Below are 21,230 nucleotides of genomic sequence, written 5' to 3' on the forward strand. Positions count from 1 at the left end.
GACACGAAAGTGACTACTTAAGGGGCCCTTTTACCAAGCCACGGTAGGTATGCAGCAATTTGGTGGGCTTGGTGTGCAGCAATTTGATCCTCCCACCAGGTTGCTGCGGAGCCCGGGAATAGTACTGACTTCCACCATATGTTTCTTGCGCCAAAAATTTATTTTTTAGTGCCAGGGGTTTACCCAGCGATAATCAATTACTGCCGAGAAAGCATGGGAGCCCCCAGAAATGGCCACACAGCAAGTGTTATACATCTGCACAACCATTTTCATTAAAAAAAATTCCTTTTACCAGCAAACCCGCACAACAACACTACCAGAGGAGTCCTTTTACTGCTGCTTGGTAAAAGTACCCCTAAGACAAGAATTAGTAATCATAAATCATAAACATCTTGTATAAAAAGAAAATAATGAATTCTTAGATGTAAATGTGTTGTATATCAGAGTGCAACTTGTTTAAAATTAATTGCAATTTTACCTTTATGATATACATGTATTGCTAATCTGAGTACTGTGGCTGTATGTCCACTACTGTACTATATTTTAAAACACAGATTTCAATTCATGTTACCTTATGATGTTATTTTAATGGTAATTTTATAAGGGAGTATGTATTTAAGTGGTAAAGTACCACTCTCTTTGGTGATATTTTAGTAATTTACTGGTGGATTTGGCAACATGTATGCATAAATGACCTTTTATGAAACACTAGTAAAAGAAGCCCATTTCAGAGCAAATGAAACGGGCGCTAGCAAGGTTTTCTTCGCCAACACCCCCCCTCCCTCCCTCCCTGGCCAACCCCTTCGTTGTTCTGGCATTGCTCCGCCCCCAACGTCATAACATTTGATGTTAGGGCGGGGCCCGGAGCGATTTCCCACCCCCGCCTCCCTGCCTCCCTCCCTGCCAACCCCTTCATTGTTCTGCCATTGCTCCGCCCTCGAGGGCAGGGCCCGGAGCGATTTCCCCCCCCTGCCTCCCTCCCTGCCAACCCCTTCATTGTTGTGCCATTGCTCCGCCCTCGAGGGCGGGGCCCGGAGCGATTTTGGTGGCTTCACCACCACGAACCTTCAAACCTTTTTGAAGGAAGTCAGAGCTTGGCTTCACTGACGTCAGTGTCCTCAGAACGTTGAGGGTGAGTTTTATTATAGTAGATTAACTGGTGCAAATGCAGGTGCTTTGAAATGATGGTACATGCGTACTTCCCTAGTGGGTATGCCCAGGGCAGAGTGTGAAGGGAGCACATAAGTGCGCACAAAAGCCCCGATATTCAGACCGCAGTTGGCGCTAAACCCAGATATTCAGTGCCGGTCCGTTTCCGGTGACCAGCACTGAATATCCGGTTTAACTTTGCCGGTCCAATTTTAACTGGCCACACTGATATTCAGCACTGGCCGCGTAAAGTGGTGGCCAAATATGACTCAGAAACTGCAATTTTAACTCAAAATTTATATATACAAATAATGAAAAAATTAAAACATTTTTTATGATATGTGCTCAGTTTTAGGTGTATACACTTAAACTCAGGAACTGAGATGTTATAGCACCTTTCCATACATCATAGCACACCCTGCCTCCTCCTGATAAGTTATAGCTCAAATCAAATCTTCAAAGTAAACCAAAAAAAATTTTTTGTTAATGCAAATTATGTAGCGCTGTTACTTAGCTTGATCAGTGGGTTTAATGCAGTCAATGGTGTGTATAAGTCATTTCATACAGATTCCTGGTTAGTGTATAACTTTTTTTATATAGTGCAAAGCTTCTTCATTCAAAACATCCAATAAAGACAACACAACTTCCCAAGTTCCCAAACGGCGTCTTCAGGGGAACTCAACATACAGCAACTTCAGAAGGAAACCTTCTCCAAATTGGTCTTAGCCTGTTCACAGGCCTTTTTTAAAAATGGGGCAGTGAATGGCTGTGCACTAATATCTAAATTAGCATGCGGCTATTTACTGCCTGAGCCCTTAATGCCACCTATTTAGGAGGCGGTAAGGGCACACGTGCTAACACCGTGGCAATGTGGCCACACTGCCGATTACCACTGGGAACATACCCCATTGTAGAAAACATAAAATTATTTTCTACAGCTGGAAACTGTGTGCACCAACTTCGGAACTACCGCCGGGCTCCCACACTACCCCGGTAGTAGGGCTGATTAGGCACACACTACCCGTGCAGTAGCCCTACTGCGCTTTTCTAAAAGGGTCCCTAAGTTACTAGGAGTCATTCTTGATTCTCAACTAGCAATGGATCTGCATGTTCTGTTCTTCAAAAAAAATGTTTTTTAATTGAAATTGAAATGGTATTTTGAAGAATATCTGGTTTTTATGGGTCTTTCACAAAAGCAGACATGTAGGTAGCAAGCAGTCCAGAATGCTGCTGTAAATTGGTTGTAAGTGGGAGATCTGACCATGTGCCCCCTTATTTGATTCAGTTGCATTGGCTACCTGTAAGAGCTAGAATTGCATTTAAAAATTTTGAATTTTGTTTTTCAAATCCTTTATGGACAGAGCCCTAGCTACTTAACTGATTTTGTTAAGCTTTATATCCCTTCATGAACTTTGTGTTCTGTGGCAGAAATAAGACTGGTCAACCAATCCAAGTTTCTTTGCAAATTGAAATCCACAGAACAACAAACATTGGTAGGCAAAGGAAAGGAACTTTGGAATCTCCTTCCATCTTCTATTCATAATATTATGAATTATATGATACGCCAGTGTAATCTGAAGACCTGGGTAGTTTCATCTAACTGCTAGTCTTTACTCACTGAAAATGCTGTGTTTTATAATAGTTGCTGTAATGGTTTATTTTGCTTCTCATGTATTATGATAGATTTTATATAATGTTTTATGGAATTTTTATGCATATGGGAATTTTCCTTTTCTGAAATCTCTCTGAACTGGCTGGTTGGGTGGTATATAAATGTGTTAAATTAAATTAAGGGCAATTTCATTCCTACCCAGAAAATACAGAGACAACATTTGTAATGTATATAGCTAGTGAGGGATGATAATCATATTATACAAGGCTATCCTGCCCATCACAGACAAGGGATAGGCCTGCGGAACCTGCAGTTCCTTTATATAGGTAACTGCCTACTTCAGGGGACATTCTCCCTCCCAGGTTGCTTTGACAGACACTGCCAAGGGCAGCTGGCTTGTTATGATTCTATTAGAATTCTGCTAGTCAGACAGGGGAATGCTTGGAACAGCTCCTGATTGGTACATCAGGGGCTGAGCTGATGTCAGTCTGATCTACTTAAGCTCACCTGTCCCTAGAACCCCTGCTTTGGCATTACTTCAATTCTGCTGAAGCCTTACCTTTGCTCTGACTGAGCTATTAGCTCTGTTGCTCTGTCTCTGTCTGCCTGCTGCTGCCTGCGTGTGTCTAATTACCTCTCTCACTACACCTGGGTTTCTCTGTTTGGCTGTGGTGCTGTGTGGTGAGTTCCTACCTTGTTCTGTTCCAGTTTTTGATTTGCTTCCCCTTCCTTCAGAGTTCCCTTTGTGCTGTGTTTGTTTTCTGCTTGGCAGGTCCTGCCCTTGTAGCAGACTCGGGACCCTTTTGTTTCACTCTGTGGGGGGTTGTTTATTTGCTCTTTCATTGTACTTCCGATTAACCCATTGTCTGCAGTGTTCCCTGCCTCTGGTTGCTGTGTGTGTGCTGAGCTTGGTTTAACCCTGCAGAGCTTCTCTGCTTCTGGCAGTTGTCTGTTTACTGCAGTCTTCCTTTTGAGACTGTTTCAGTCCTTTCTTTGCTGTACTACCTCCTGTATTACAGAGCACTGTCCCTTTCTGTGCTGGGTGTGTGTGTTAGGCTTCGCACTCTGTTTTGCGGACTTTTCCCTTCCCTGTCTGCTGAGGGTCTCTGCCTACAGTATCTTATATTACATTCCCTCACCTTCTTTGTGTGTGGTGGGCTACGGCTTGACGTGTTTCTGTGTATGCTTCCCTTTCACCGTGGGGGACCCCTTGTTTAGTTTCTTTCTCCCCTCCCTAAGTATGAGTTGGTTCCAGTTAGGCCGTGAGGCCCGCATGCTTGAATTCTGAGTGAATCGGTTCCCAATAGGCCGTGAGGCCCGCCTGATTGCCCTATTGTCCCTTTTCTGGAGGTGCAAGTTGGTTGCTGCGTGTGTGTACAGGGCTTGGTAGCTGGGTAGTGTGTAGTGCCTGCTTGGCCCACCCTCGGCCTTGGCCTAACCCCTATACTAGGCCTCGGCCGGGGCCCGAGGGCTTACACAACCAGACTAACATGGCTTGTGGTTTGCCACATCACTTAACTTCAGACTTGAACCTTTAGGAATTGGAGTTAGAGTGGTATCCCCGAAAAGATCAGAAAATGTTCCCACCTTAAAATTTTCTAGCCATGATGCTAAAAATCCTAAATATTTGTTGGCGATATCCTTCATCAAGTAGGTAGGGCAATTGTCCATCTGACAGTTCGAGGATGAATATTTTAGCACCATTCTCTTAATTTCTGCAGATGATACTGGCAGAAACTGGTGCCATATTTTACCTGATGGAATACTCAAATTTAGGGGCTCAGGATTAATATAAGATTAAATTGAGGAAGTGTTATATAATAAATTATTATTTCTACATTAATAGGACAGGAGGCACCGGATCCAAAGCAATTGTACAAACTTGTAAATTTTTGAATTAGCCAGCTGATTTAGGGGTCCTTTTACTAAGATGCACTGGCAATTAGTGTACACTAAATGATGAGATGCCCATAGGAATATAATGGGTGTCTTAAGAACCCCCTAATAATGGAAAATTAAAGTTCCCTGACAGCAGCAGATCTATTAAGATTTTTCAAATAGAAAATTGATGAAATTAGGGCCTGTTTGGTCATAAATTTATACTCTCTTACAGCTCTGTGCCAATTATTTTTTGCTACAATCTTTATACCAAGTTCCTGTAACCATCTGTACATCCCTTTTTGCACCATAAATCATCTGTGAACAAAGGAGCCTAATGCTTAAAATAGCGTTTATGCCGAATCAAAGGAGCAATATTATCTATAACTCGCATACTAACCTGATTCCACTTTGTGATTAGAGGCTGTGGTGGTTCATCTCATTCTCTTAAAGCCTGATTTACATTTGACTAAAATACTTCTTTATCGATTTTTATCCATAATTCTCTTGGATCTTATATAGAGGTGGTTTAATCATTTTAGTTATTTCTTTCCAGATAGTATTAAACTGTAGGAAGTAGTGATCTGACCATATTACGGGCTACCAAATTTGGTCCCCAATCATGAAATTTTGTATGGGTTGGTTAATGTTGGCAAATAAATCCAGTTCATTACCCTTTTCATGTATGGGTTGGGGTGAGGACCAATCAAAATCCAATGATTCCACTAAATTGAGAAAATCTAATGGCTTTGCATCATTAGGGTCATCCAATTGTAAATTTAAATCACCTAATAAAGTAAGATTTGATGTTTCTACAGCATACTTTGTTAAAAAAATAGATGTGATCTTGAGCTTCCCCAGGTAGGCAATAGAATAAAATACAATAAAAAGGATCTACCAGAGAGGTATCAGATATGGTACAAGTGAAAATTTTCAGGGAAGTAAATTAAAATGTTGATTTGAAATGGATAGAAAAACTTTATAGATTAGAGCTATATCCTTGTCTCTCTTCCTCTCCCTAGGTAACATAGTAACATAGTATATGACGGCAGAAAAAGACCTGCACGGTCCAACCGTTCTGCCCAAGAAGATGAACTCATGTGTATACCTTACCTTGATTTGTACCTGTCTTTTTCAGGGCACAGACTTATCTTTTTCAGGGCACAGACCGTATAAGTTTGCCCAGCACTATCCCCTCCTCCCAACCACCAGCCCCGCCTCCCAACACCGGCTCTGGCACAGACCGTATAAGTCTGCCCAGCACTATTCCCCGCCTCCCAACCACCAGTCCCGCCTCCCACCACCGGATCTGGCACAGACTGTATAAGTCTGCCCATCACTATCTTTTCCTCCCAACCACCAACCCCTCTTCCCCCCACCAGCTCCGCCACCCAATTTCAGCTAAGCTTCTGGGGATCCACTCCTTCTGCACAGGATTCCTTTATGTATATCCCACGCATGTTTGAAGGTAGATGTAATATCTTATGCTTCTTATCACTGGATCATCTCTTGATAGTATTCAGTAATACATACAATGCCTTACTTTTCTTCTTCTATCCATTCCTTCAAGATAATTGCTTTATTAGCTATCAATTTGGCATTTACTGTATTTTTCGGACTATAAGATGCACCGGACCATAAGACGCACCTAGGTTTTCCTACCAAATTTGGAGGAAAAAAAAAGTGCATCTTATAGTCCGAAAAATAGTTACAGGCCCCCCTCACTGTTCCAGGCGCACTCCCTCCGTTACAGGCATCTCCCTCCATTACAGGCTCCCTCCCTCCCTCCGTTGGAATTTTAAAACTCCTCACCTCGTCGGTGTGACTCGCAGTAGCAGCAGCGCTTCAGCGTGCACATCGCTCTTCACTCAGCCTTCTCTCTCTCAGCTCTCTGGTGCCTGTAACGGGGAGGGAGGCTACATTCGGACTATAAGATGCACCCCCCATTTTCCTCCCAAATTTAGGAGGAAAAAAGTGTGTTTTTTAGTCCGAAAAATACGGTATTTAATAAAACAATACTAGGATATAAGAGCTTTCTATAGTAGTTGTTTTTCCCACAGGTGCCAAAGACCAGGTAAAAGTTTTTCCCCAACTAGTAGAATTTCTAGAGTGAGGGTGGGCTCATGTTCTTCTTTAATTATCACTTCAATCGTATTTGGCATAGCATATGCACACTCTACAATATTGTATGTCTGAAATAATTTCCAATTCTCAGTCTTCTTTCTTTTGATATAATTATAGGAATTTGAGCAGGGACTGTCCCTCTATGTTAAATTGTACAGTGCTGCGTAACCCTAGTAGCGCTTTAGAAATGTTAAATAGTAGTAGTAGTAGTAGTAATTGGCCACTCTCACCCCTTATATGCAGTCCTTCACTGTGCTGTCATCTTATCAACGTTTAATCAAGTATTTCCAACCACTCTCACCCCTGACATAAATCCTCCCCCCCCCCAAACAAAACAAATAATAATACTAAAACTTAGGGTTGTATGTTGCTTAGATTTTTAGTTGTGATTAGTCGCATGATTAAAAAAACTTTAAAGTTTTAATCATGATTAATCACACAGTTAAAGCTGTTTCATATTTTAAATTATTTATTTCCAACAGCAGCTCCTTGTGACTCTGGGCAACTTACTTAAATCTCCATTGCCCCAGGTACAAAATAAATACTCGTATATAATAACATAATAAGTACCTGTAAGCTGCTTTGATTGTAACCACAGAAAGGCGATATATCAAATCCTATCCTCCTTCCCTTCTCTAAAGGACTGATAATCTCCCTGCCTCCCACCCCCAGATCCAGCATCTCTCCCTTTCTCTCCCTTCCCTCCCTCCCTCCTCCTCTTACCCCAGGTTCATTATCTCTTTTTCATGGGATCCGTTCTCTCTCTCTCTCTTCCCTTTCTCCCACCCCCTTCCATCCGTATGAGCAGCAATACAAACTTGTTGGTGAGCAGCACCAGGCTCTTGTGGCTGCTGGAGCTCACTGCCTCAGTTATAGTTTCCGTCGGTGGCCCCTCTAGGTCTGCTCGTAAGTTTGCAGCTCATGCCCCTCCCTCCACCTGGGGTTCAGCATCTGCTCCCCCTATCAATCCCTCCCGCTAGCCTAAAAGGTGGTCGTCTGTTGATCCTTGACAGTGGCAGCATTGCACATATGCTGTTTAAAGCCTGGTTTGAAGCTTTCCCTCTGATCTCGCTTCCTGTTTCTGCCTGGGCAGGACAGATCAAAGGGAAAGCTTCGAACCCAAGCTGCAGGCAGCATATGTGCAACACTGCCACTGATGAGGATCAACGGAAGACCACCTTTAAGGTAATCTGGTATGGGGGGTGGGGGATGAGGTTGAATCAGGGGGTGGAAGATGTCAAATTGCATTGTGGAGAAGAGTTGGGAGTGGAAGAGAGCACATGAGATGTTTGAATGAGACAGGAGATGCTGCAATGTGATTAATTTTTTTAATTGCAGTTAATGATTGCTGCAATGTGATTAATTTTTTTTAATTACAGTTAATGATTAATATTAATTACAGAGTTAGCTGTGATTCAAATGCAACCCTACTAAAAATAGACTACTGCAGACTATCTAGTCCAACAGAATTTCCTAATCTAAAAGGATCATAATCATAATCTCAAACTCACGTAGGACCTTATGACCCAACGTACCAACATTGAACACAATTCGTTATGCAGAAACATCAGTATGTGCTTTTTTTGTTCTAGGTTCAATATTTTGGAATAAGCTCCCAGGACATATTCATTTTTGTACTACTTTGCAATAATTTTAAAAGGTTTCAAAAACTAACTTGTTCCTACAAGTTTTTCCAGCACTTAGATTAATGCTTTTTAATATTTAATCAGTACAGTTTCCCAATTTCAGGCTGTTTTTTAATGTATTATTCTTATATCTTTATTTTAATTTATGTCTTCTGAGTGGATAATTTAAGTATATTTATTTTGTAAGCTGCTTAGTGTTAGGCAGGGTATACATTATTTTAAAGAAATTTAAAATTATGAAATACTAGTAAAATAAAACCACCTACACATTAAAAAAAAACACGTAAGAACGAAAGGAAGTTGCACAAGAAGGGGCCCACCCGCCCCTTCGGCACAATGCCTCAGAAGCAGTCATCCCCTTAGTAGCATCTCAGATGATGTCATCAGAATGTGACTCACTCATTGTTCACTGTTCCTCCCACAGCCAATGACAATGATTACTGAATCCTAAAATTCAGAAGTAGGTGTGGTTAGTTAATACTTACAGTGTTGAATCCTTCTGGAATATATCTGTGGATAATGGCTTCATAGTCTCTTTTTCTTGTTATGTCATTTTGATCTTTTTTAATATTGTACTGTATATGGCAGAAGTCCACAAACATTTTATGAGAAAGGCTGTATAAAATATTAGAAGTCAATTAGAGGGCTGGATAAATATTTGAATAACCGTAACCACATGCATACACATTTTGGAGAGTATGGGAATTGTTGCTCAGGTCCTAACTGGTTTTGGGGTTTTCTTACACAATGCTCTTATAGCGTTAGCACTGAAGATATGTTTTCAGAGAAATGGACCAATTTTTGTGGAGTCCCTCAAGGTTCTCCTTTATCTCCCACTCTCTTCAGTGTTTATGGACATTCTCTAGGACATCATTTGGAAAAACAATGTATTTACCTTTATAGCTATGCAGATGATTTATCTGTGCTAATTCCCATTAACTTCACGGTGTCTGCACATTCTCAGTTAATTCTTAGTGTTCTTGATATTTTGGCAAACTGGATGAAACTACATAAATTAATATAAAATACAGAAAAACAAAATGTATGCATATTTGTAATTCTGTAGATGATGATAACAGTGTGACAATTAGTCATATAAGGTATCATTCTTTTCTCTTCTATCAAAATATCTGGCGTACTTCTTGATTCCAACCTTACATTGCATTCGCAGATTATTATTTTGACACAGAAATCTTTTCATGTCATGAGAAATCTACACCATACAAGTAAATATTTTGATCAGGATCATTTCCATATTATAGTTCAATCCCCTATACTCAGTTTCTTAGATTACTGTAATGTTTTTTATCTGGGATGCTCAAACAAGTACTGAAAAAGCTTCAATCCATCCAAAATACTCCTTTATACTTAATCTTTTCTCTGAAGAAATTTGATAGCGTATCAGCTTTTTATAGGAAAGTTCACTGGCTCCCCATACAAGCGAGGATCTTTTTTAAAATTTTGTTGTTTGCTTTCTAAGGTGTTTTTTGGCTCTGCTCCATTATGTTTGTTAAATCATTTTGTAATTATGGTATCTACTAATCCTCAAATTCTATATATGGCGCCTTCAGTTGTGTGCACTAATCTGGCCACATATTCAAATTTTGCACAAAACTTAATTGAGTAACAAGCCAATCAGCGCTGATAATTGGTACTTAACCAATTAGTAGCACAAATTGGCTTTAATTAGAATTTATGTGCACAACTTTCTAGATGTATTCTATAATGTGGCGCATGTAAATTCGAATGCACACAGTCAAAAAGGGAGCATAGAATGTGTGGGTTGTGGATGTTTAAATAAACTATATGCCCTATTATAGACTACACCCGATGTGCACACCTAACTTAGGCACAGGTATTTAGGCTTGGTTTTAGGTGGCTTAAATTGGTGTGCTTAAATTTTTGGCATAGTTTATAGAATCATGCTAACTGTGTGGTTTTACAGTGCTGATTTTTGAGGCATCATATATAGAATTTCCTCCTAAGTCTACAAGAAATGTAAATTTGTTTACTTATCCATCTTTAAAAAAATAAGAGACTAAAGTTAGTTGATATTTTACTTTCATTTCCAGCAGCAAAGCTAGATCAAGATGTACTACCCTTATAATTGTCTGCTGTTCATTATATGCATTTTAGAAAACAGCTTAAAATATACTTTTTAGGAAATATATTTTGAATTCTAGAGGATAATATTCCACAGCGACTGAGTATGACTTATCTAACATAATTGTCTGCTGTTCATTTGTTAATAGAAGTTTTAAGTTGATTAGGGAATGTTAGTCGGTTTTTAATTTGGATACTGTACTATCTGGTGACTGTCCAGCTTCTTAATATTGTAACCTGCTTAGAACCACAAGGTCAACTGTGGAATATAAATTGTATTAATATGTTATGTTACCCTCTGAAAATTCAAGAGGAGGGGGGTTTTCTCAAATGTTGAGGTAATGTAGCAGCAGCTGTTGGAATCCTAGAATTGCCCCTTTAAAGTCTATGGAGTTTATGGTCAACCAGCATTTTTTTTTTTACAGTTCCCCAGGTATTTTCAAACATGCAAGTTCAGATTCTTTGTACCATAAAAGGGACTGATTTGGTATTATAGCAAATATTGAAGGAACAGTGAAATTGAGTGTTTTAACTAAAGGTGGTGTGTGTTAAGTAATTAAACTCAAACTGCATAGGTAAGCAGAATGAATCAGCCATGTAAATTGATAACATCATCTGATGGCACTGGGGATGTGCATTCATTTCAAAACAAAATGTAAAATACAGTGCATGAGGGCATTTTTGGTTCATAATCTCTTAAACGAATAGAGTGGCTGTGGGACCATTTGTATCCATTCATTTTCAGTGCCATTAGACTCTATAAGGCTAGGAAAGCAGTCTAGCTATTTACGTGGCCAGACAAAATGGAGCTGCCTTGGGGAGGGATAACAAAGAAACAGGAGTCACTTATCATATTGAAATTTTTGACAAGCTACCAAACAAACCTATCCCAATCTCATTTCTTCTAAATCACACTGCTAATGACCTTCATCAGGAAACAGAAAAACATAAGGCACACTATTTTGTGTTCATTTTTTTTTGTGGGTTTCGGAAGGATTGGATGGTTTGTTAGCTGTAGGCTAAAATAAAAGAAGTGAAAGTTGAAAAATAATATCGTCAGGCTGAGAAAGAAAACACTCAGAGCATAGGCTAAAGTGGCCAGCTGCCCATTTTCTGATCAGGCAGTTTAATGTTGCTGCCATTTCTACAATGTCTGGTTACAAAGAGTAACCAGATATCCTATTGTCCGGTCAAGCGTGGTTGACCAAGCAAGAGCAGGAATAAGAGGCATCTGCTCTTATCTCTTTCTCATTTCTCAGCTCTGTGTTGCTGCTTTAGCTCTTCATGCTGCTGATCACTCTCCCATGTGGTTCACTGATTTTCTTTTTGAATTGCTTGGGGCTTTATAAGTATTGAGCACTGTGCAGTTCAAAGAGATCAGTGAACCATAAAGGAGGGGAGGCACAAGCAGCTAAAGTTGCTGCAGAAGTCTTCACTGACTGCTAGGCTAGAACAGGAAGTAGGTAGCAAGGGGGAGGAGACAAAAATTCTATGAGATGGAGGGAGAATGGGGAAGTAGGGGTGCTTGATGGGGCAGGAGTTGCCTGAATGTAGAGAGGAAATGAGGTACTTGATGGAGAAGGGGAGAGGTGTGATGTTTTACAGTGAAGGGGGAAGGAAAGGAGGTGTTTGATAGGAGAGGAGGAGAGCTTAAAGGCACAAAAGGGAGGGAACAGGGGCCCCTAGTGAGGGAGATGGGAGAAAGGATGCACCTGATGGACATGGGGAGAGAAGAGGGATGCCTGATGAGTGAGGAGGGTGAAAAGAGGTACACCTGATGAGGAAGGAGGGGGTCCTTGAAGATAGAAAGTTTATACAAGGGAGAAGGTCCTGAGGGGCAGTATCAAATCAAGATCTTAGAATGATACATTAGCAGTGGAAGGTGGAGAGACATACAGAAGGTAGAGGAAGGGAAGTAAGGGGGAAAGAGAGGTAGCTGCAGAGATCTAAAAAAAATACCAGACGTGCAAAATTATTTCATGCTTCTTTTAAATTAATTTGCTACAGAATTTTCATTTACTAAAATATAAAGTAGAGGACCTATCATGGCAGCATTTTTTCAGCAACCACAGAGGTCAACAGGACAAAAGGGACTTGAGATATTTGCTTCCAAAATATTGTTTTTTAATTTGTAATAAAATAAGCATTATTACACTGTTGTAATTTATTAAAGCATATACATGTTTCTAAGAATGCTCATGTTATTCTATGTAATATATTTTGTAAAATATATTACATAGGGGACCCCCGCCAGCAAAGGTACCTGGTGGCAGAGGCAGCGGCGGGGGAGGGTCGACGGTGGCGGGAGTGGGGTTGAAAGGGGGGGGGTTGAAAGTGGTGGGGGAGGGTCAGTGGCGGGGATAGGCAGGCTAAAATGTGCCCTCCACCTCAGATTTTGGCCCCCCTCCCGCTGAGGTCTGACTACGCCCTTGGTACATCGCTGTGCTTAGTGTGTGCGGGGTCAAAGGCATGCACACACTCACACACTCTCTGATACTTTTTGTGGGTATGAGAGTCAGAGGACACACATGCACACTGATTCTTTCTGCAGGTATGTGAGTCAGTTTGCTAGTAAAGTCTAGCATGTTATGTGGATGCACAGGAGTGAGTTCTTTTAGCCCTATGTACAAAAACATAAAAAATGAGGGAGAGCTCCACTTTCCCTGCCCTTCTCTGTTTCCACTGCTACTGTACAAGAAAGGGAAGAATGGTGGGGGGGAGGGGTGAAAGTGTTCACTTCATATGTGGGTTAGATATGACACTGGTACAGAGTGGAGCAAATATATGAAATTCACCCAATACACCCTACTTATCTCTTCACCAAAACGCACCCCACAGATCCATCCTCACATCTTATTTTTTTTTTTGTTACATTTGTACCCTGTGCTTTCCCACTCATGGCAGGCTCAATGCGGCTTACATGGGGCAATGAAGGGTTAAGTGACTTGCCCAGATTCACAAGGAGCTGCCTGTGCCTGAAGTGGGAATCGAACTCAGTTCCTCAGTTCCCCAGGACCAAAGTCCACCACCCTAACCACTAGGCCACTCCTCCACTCTTCTTACACACCCCCTCACCCAAAACACACACCCCATACATAACCTCTCAGCCACCAAATACTTTACACACTCTACACACTCTGTAATCCAACATATACCAAGTCTTGTGGTACTAGGAGGACCTACTGAGGGAAGAAACCTTCATTGGTGAGTATCTTACCTGCTGGAAGTTGCATTCAAACTTGTGAAAAGATAAACGAGGTTAACTATGTAACTCCATTGTTTTTTTAAAATTACTCTGCTTATTTAGCATTTACTGTAAGCCGCACTGAACCTGCTATCGAGCGGGAAAGAGCGGGGTATAAATGCTACAAATAAATAAATAAATTAGTGTTTTCTTTAAAGTCTCTGTTAGGATTTAATATATAAAACCCTGCACACCAACCCTTATCCACCATATCTACACCGCATGAGAAGAATTCACAGAGTGACAGCTGTGGATGAGCATGCATTGGCAGAGTCAGAGACAGATTCTAATCCAATATAATGAAGATTACTGTAAAGGGGTGTTGTGGGGTTTTGCCGCAACCGTCCTCCTACAGCCAAAGAATCTCTGCTTTCCAGGAATCCCCTTTTCCTCCTCCAAATCAATACCAGGGAACACTGCAGGCAGCTTAAACCTGTAGGCAACCAATGACCCCCCCCCCCCCCCCCCCCCCCCCCCCAGGATCATAACTCTAGTTTTATCTCCTGTCAAACTCCTCTCTCCCCCCACTCTCCCCAATCATTCTTCATACCAGGGCACTATTTCTCTGCATTTTATTTCAAAATTGCTCTCCTTGGGCTGGGCTTCCTCTCAACCAGGGACCTACCAATCACTCCCCCCCAGTGTCTCTCTAGGGAATTTACTCTCTCAGTAATCCCCATACAATGGGGGATTACACCTATTTCTTTCTTTGTCTAGCAGTTTCCTTCTCTTTTTCCAGGTACTTAACTCAGTTGAAACCAGGGCTGGGATAGCAACATAGTAAATAATGGCAGATAAAGACCGGAACGGTCCATCCAGTCTGCCCAACAAGATAAACTAATTTTACATGGTATGTAATACTTTTTATGTATATCTGAGTTTGATTTGTCCCTGCCTTTCTCAGGGCACAGACCGTAGAAGTCTGTCCTGCACCGGTTTTATTCACCAAATACCGGCGTCACCATGAGCCTTCATTCACAACTACCTGTGGATTTTATTTTTACATCCTATCTCAGATGACTTTTAGTCTAGTTACTGCAATGGCAGTGAAGGGGGAGGAGTGAGTATAAGGCTCCCTCTGGAACCCTGCAATCATGAGTCCTAAATCCAGTTGCTAAGAGTTATTCAGCAATGACTTATTATTTTGCCCTGCTTTCTCCCCCCTCTCAGTGATTGTGGACTTCCATGGTCAGTGAATGACCTGAGTTGGGATTGCATTGTAGTACACCACTGAGTCACTAGGCCAGCCTTTAGTACAGTCTATTTTGGTTTGAAATCTTGCACTCTGATTATTACAATGCATTTGCTGTGAGCCTATTTAATTATCAGCAACAATTGCTGTTCTCTAAGGGCTTGATAATCCCTAATAATGACTTTAAAACATTTCTGGCCAATTATTTTTTGCTGGGTTGGTTGAATACAAACAATCATACCTTATGGTTGAGGGATGCATCTGAAAGGCTGAAAAACTAGAAGTCAAATCCTTTTACATGCTCTTTGTGGCTTATCCCAGCTTTCTAGTGCATAATGCATTATTAGTTTTATTACAATTATACGGTACAAGAGCTTCATTATCCTTTATTTGGAAATTGTTCTTAAAGGGAGTAATTTTAAGAGTGTGCCTATTTTAAACCTATTTTATAAAGTCAACATAAACACCCACATACCTATAATAAAATATCATAGTCGCTAATTTCTCAGTTCCAGAGTAACATCACAATTTTGCTCCCCAATGCAATAACCAAATAATGTGCAAATTGGTCCTGAAAATTATATATATATACTAGCTGGAATGCTGTTCTGTGCATAAAATTTTTGTGATTCTAATATGTGCAAAAGAGCATTTTAGCATATGCATACATGGTATACACATGCAACTCGGGTGCCAATAGAATTTTTTGTCTTCCCACAGACTGGCAATTCAGCTCTTGGTACTAGCACACCTGCCACATGCTTTAAAAAGAAGTTGTGGATCCTTGTGCTCACAGTAAACTGAAGAAATAGGCGTGAAATCCTCACTAACACTACCATAGTGTCCAAGCTAACTTTTTTACACCACCTCAGACCTGGCATTAAAACTCTGGTATTGTGCTCAGGTTTTTGGTCTTCTGTGCACTTCCCTGCATCTATGTTTAATAGCCAATAGCCTCATTTCCATTGATTTAAATGTGCTGTACATTGGTGTGTGCACTGGGCTTTTACATATGTTTAACTCATGCTTTTAATAGAGGGTGCCCACAAAATTATATACCAAAGCCAAGTAACCGGTGTACAAAGCCTAGCGCTATTTACCATTATCTTTTATTGTCTCCTACTCAATCTGAATCTAACTCAGGCATTATAGAGTCCATATCATGGGCACTCAGTACATTTATAAGTCACATACTGTATATAGAACCATGTAAGAGGTCTTGCTGAAATCCAAATCCACCACATCTAGCGCTCATCTTTGATCCAACTTTTTGGCCTCCCAGTCAAAGAAATTGATCAGATTTGTCTGATATTACCTCTGCTAGAACCTTGCCGCCTCACATGCTGTAATCCATTGGTTCCAGAAACTGCCCTATCCTCTATTGTACCTGCATTTCCATTCATTTTTGAGTCATCACTAAGGCCAGGCTATCTGGCATGTAACTTCTAGCCTCCTCCTTATTTCCATTTTTATCAAGAGGAACTATATCTACCTGTCTCCAGTCATCTAGAACTACTCTTGACTCTAAACACATGTTGAAATGATCAGACACCAGAACTACAATAACGTACCTCAGTTCCATCACTATCCAAGATTGGGATAACAGATGCAGAATAATACTAGACAATATAGCACCACTTCAAACCAGAACCTCACATAGAAAAAAATCAATACCATGGTTTAACGAAGAATTGAAAGAACTAAAAACACAAGTCAGAAGATTAGAAAGAGCATGGAGCAAGAAAAAAGACGAAAACACACACAAAGAATGGAAACAACTACAAAGAAAATACAAATACACTATCAGAAAAAATAAAAGGACCTATTACAAAACCAAAATAGGACCAAACTACAAGGATACACACATTCACACAAACTCTTCTCGCTCGTAAACAATTTTCTAAATACTACCAAGGTCACCTCCAACAACTCAGACACTCCATCAGCAACCAACCTTGCAAACTACTTCAATGAAAAAATCATAAAGCTCTGACTCATGATACCCACTAACACAACGGAGTACACAAATATCCTTGAATGTCTAGACCCAAAACCCGGAGAATGCCCAGCAGATCAATCATGGACCAACTTTGACATGCTCTCGTCAGAAGAGATCTCATATTGGCTCGGAAAATACGCCAAATCACAATGCAAATTAGACATCTGCCCTAACAGTCTAATAAGATCCGCACCCAAACAATTCAAAACAGACCTCACGAACCACATAAATTACAGGCTTCAAAATGGACTCTTTCCCACGGATAAAGGAAACATCCTACTCACTCCGTTACTGAAAGATGCTAAAAAAAGCACAATGGACCTAACCAACTATCGATCAGTAGCATCTATTCCACTCATGACGAAACTCATGGAAGGCATAGTATCGAAACAACTTACTGAATACTTAAATAAACATTCAATTCTGCACAAGTCCCAATCAGGATTTCGGATGAATCACAGCACCGAAACTGTACTAGTGTCCGCAATGAACTCATTCAAACAGGCAATTGCAACAGGCAACAACATCCTCCTCTTACAATTCGACATGTCCAGTGCCTTTGACATGGTTAACCATGATATAATAATACATATACTAGAATATTTCGGAGTAGGAGCCACAGTTCTCAAATGGTTCAATGGATTCCTGACCACAAGATCCAGGGCTTTTTTTGAGGGGGTACTTGGGGGTACGGAGTACCGGCACCTTTTTGATTGTCTGCTAAAATTGACTCATGGTCCCCAAGTTATAATGAAAGAGCTCAGGCTCTACACACCAATTCTGCCTTTTCATAGATTTTGTGACTGGTTGCAGGGGGCCTGGCTATTGTGGGGTGGGTCCCTCAGTGATAACCCCACCCCTGAAGGGTGGCCTGGCATTTGAGTACCAGCACCTTTTTTGCTAGAAAACACACACTGACAAGATCATACCAAGTAACAACAAATGCGGACAGATCATCCCCATGGACACCTGAGTGTGGAGTTCCCCAAGGATCCCCTCTCTCAACAACATTATTCAACCTAATGATGATACCTCTAGCCAATCAAAACCTCAACCCCTACATGTATGCAGATGACGTCACAATCTACATCCCATTCAAACAGGATCTAAATGAAATCACCAACGAGATCGACCAAAGCCTCCAAATAATGCACACTTGGGCAGATGCATTCCAACTAAAACTTAACGCAGAAAAAACACAATGTCTGGTACTCACCTCACAACATAACACAAAAACCTTCACCACTATAATCACACCATACTGTTCCCTTCCTGTCTCACAAAACCTGAACATTCTAGGAGTCACCATTGATCGAAACCTCACTCTTGATACCCACGTGAAAAACACGATGAAAAAGATGTTCTACACCATGTGGAAACTTAAAAGAGTAAAACCTTTCTTCCCGAGATACATCTTCCGTACCCTGGTACAGTCAATGGTAATAAGTCATCTGGACTACTGCAATGCACTATACGTCAGATGCAAAGAACAGACAATCAAAAAACTACAAACTGCCCAGAATACGGCCGCCAGACTCATATTTGGAAAAACTAAATATGAAAGCGCAAAACCCCTAAGAAAGAAACTTCAGTGGCTTCCACTTAAGGAATGCATTGCGTTCAAGATCTGCACGATTGTACACAAAATCATTCATGCAGATGCCCCAATCTACATGCTAAACCTAGTGGACCTACCGTCCAGAAACGCCACAAGATCATCCCGCAAATTTCTCAACTTGCACTACCCCAGCTGCAAAGGACTTAAATACAAGCTGATGCTTGCCACTACCTTCTCTTACATGAGCACGCAGATATGGAATGCATTACCCACAGACTTGAAAGCAATCAACGAAACAACTATCTTTCGAAAATCTCTGAAAACATTCTTCTTCAACAAGGCCTACAATGAGAGCCTACCACCTCACTAAGTCACCTCACCAACCCACTCAATTATGAACGCCCACCTTCTGTAACTACCCCAATCACTCTCTTCCTTCTTCTCTCTTCCCTTACTTGATCGCTACACATTACTAACTGTATCTGATACCCTGAAATGACAATGTCAACAAACCTATGTAAGCCACATTGAGCCTGCAAATAGGTGGGGGAATGTGGGATACAAGTGCAATAAATAATAATAATAATCCTTGGAGGTACTCCATTTATCCCCATCTCCTTTTAGTTTAGTTAACGTTTCAGGAATAATATGTCTATTGAAGGGCATTAAGCTGTAATGCATGCTTAGTGTGTGTGAAAACGCTTACTGCAAAGCATGTTAAAATGTTTTTTGGTAACCTTTTTGCACTACGCACACGTTATCTAGATTTTGTTTGTATTATTTCAGGATGGGACATGGATGAGCTACTCAGCTAGTGTGTCGACATTTGTGTGCACTGATTGGTTAGCACATCCATAAAGTAGGAGTGTAGTTCCTGCATCATTAATGTGAATATTTATTTATTTGGATTTTGCTCACAGTAGTATCTCAGGGTGAATTACATTCAGGTACACCGGGTATTTCCCTGTTCCTGGAGGACTCACAATCAAATTTTGTACCTGAGGTAATGGAGGTTTAAATGACTTGCCTAAGATCACAAGGAGCACCAGTCTTGACATCCAGAGGTTTTGCCAAAAACATCTCAATCCAATTTCTAGCACACAGCCATAATAAAACCAGAAAAACTTCTACATTTCTGGTTTGATTATGGCTTTGAGCTAGATGTTTTCAGGCTGATCATGTCCATCTGTAAGCACCATTTTCGAGAAAAAAAAACACCCCAGGGATAAACGTAGACAAATAAGCCATAGGGACATCTGTCTGACAGCATTCCTAGTGAACTGGCCACACAGACATCCCAGAAGTGCAGAGGGATAGCCTAGTGGTCAGTGCAGTGGACTTCATATAAAGAGACCCAGGTACAAATCCCACCTAAACCCCTTCATGTTGTATGGTGAGCCCTCCGGGAACAGAGAAAACCTACTGTACTTAAAGGTCCAGCACTACAATAGCCCTCAAGCTTGCAAGTTACTTATATATTTAGGTACAGGAGGTATTTCTGTATTCCGAGGGCTCACATATTTGTACTGAAATGAAAGAGGTAAAGTGGAAATTGAACCTGGGTCCTGTTGTTTGCTGTACTGACCACTAGACTGCTCCATCCACTTGCTTGATACTTTCTTAGGTATGGCCATAATATCTGGAATTTTCATAGAGCCTGGTATGTACTGTCACATCTTTGGAGGATAGGAGGTGGTCATGCCTTCATCACTCCAATGCTCAGCTGGTCAGTTAGGGCACATTTTCTAACTTTGAAACAGTTCCAGTTAAAAATGTACTTCTTTTCTGCCCTGGACCTTTTCTGATCATTGTTTAAAAAAAAAACCAAACCACACTCCTCTACTTAAAAAAAAAAAAAAGTCCAGATTGTAAGCCTGCCAAAGTCCCACACAAAACATACTTCTAATATGCCCCCATGCTATTTGGATGTACTCAGTGAAAAATAACCCAATTCTGTCTTTTTGAAAATCACAATTTAGATATTTTGAAGGGAAAGGCGTCCATTGCTGCTTTGTGCTGCTTATGAGATGTTTTTCTCTTGTGAGAATGAGCGCCATAGTAACCTCAAGTGTGGAGGGGCAGGTCTCTATATCTAACTTGACATACATATGATATTTTTTGTGGGAATAGTTGTTAATATATAGTGACCAATATCATGCATATCTGTATATGAAATAGTTTTGCATATATTGAGGCAGTGCATAAATATCTCTTTCTCTTGTATAGTTATTGGGTTATCTAGGTTGCTCTGGAGGACTAAAATACCCAACTCTGCTGTAATGTTCTCATACTGAGATAAGGCTTCCTGACTAGAAGAGTGCAAAAATGATAGCTATTAAAAGAATTTTTCAAATACTGCTGACATGCACAGAACAAATATTCTCATGTAAAACTTTCCTCTAATAAGTATTAATATTTCACAAGAGGAGATGTGGTTTGTGGGTTAAACTGCATCTGCCTATTTGCTTGATTTATGTTGCACTGAGATAAGGTTTGGAATCATTTGTATAATGGTTTGGAGTTTTTAAATAATGAACAATATTTATTATCCAGCTGTTCCTAATTACTGTTTTTATCATGCTGAATTCTGCCAAAGTTTTTGCTTATTCATCCAGTTATTCATTCCTTAATAGAATACTTTAAGGTATAATATTCAGTGAGGAGGTGTTATGTATATTATTGACATATGTCTGTAGTTAAACATACACCAAAAAAGACTCACAAT

The 21,230-nt window shown here is 40.5% G+C and overlaps 1 protein-coding gene across 1 annotated transcript in view; it reads left to right on the forward strand.

Annotated features, from left to right (window-relative positions):
• Positions 1 to 21,230, forward strand: part of MACROD2 (mono-ADP ribosylhydrolase 2) — a 2,039,061-nt gene that overhangs the window by 457,958 nt on the left and 1,559,873 nt on the right. The window lies entirely within an intron of this gene.

The sequence above is a fragment of the Microcaecilia unicolor genome, chromosome 3 (genome assembly GCF_901765095.1).
Source record: "Microcaecilia unicolor chromosome 3, aMicUni1.1, whole genome shotgun sequence".
NCBI classification, from domain to species: Eukaryota; Metazoa; Chordata; class Amphibia; order Gymnophiona; family Siphonopidae; genus Microcaecilia; species Microcaecilia unicolor.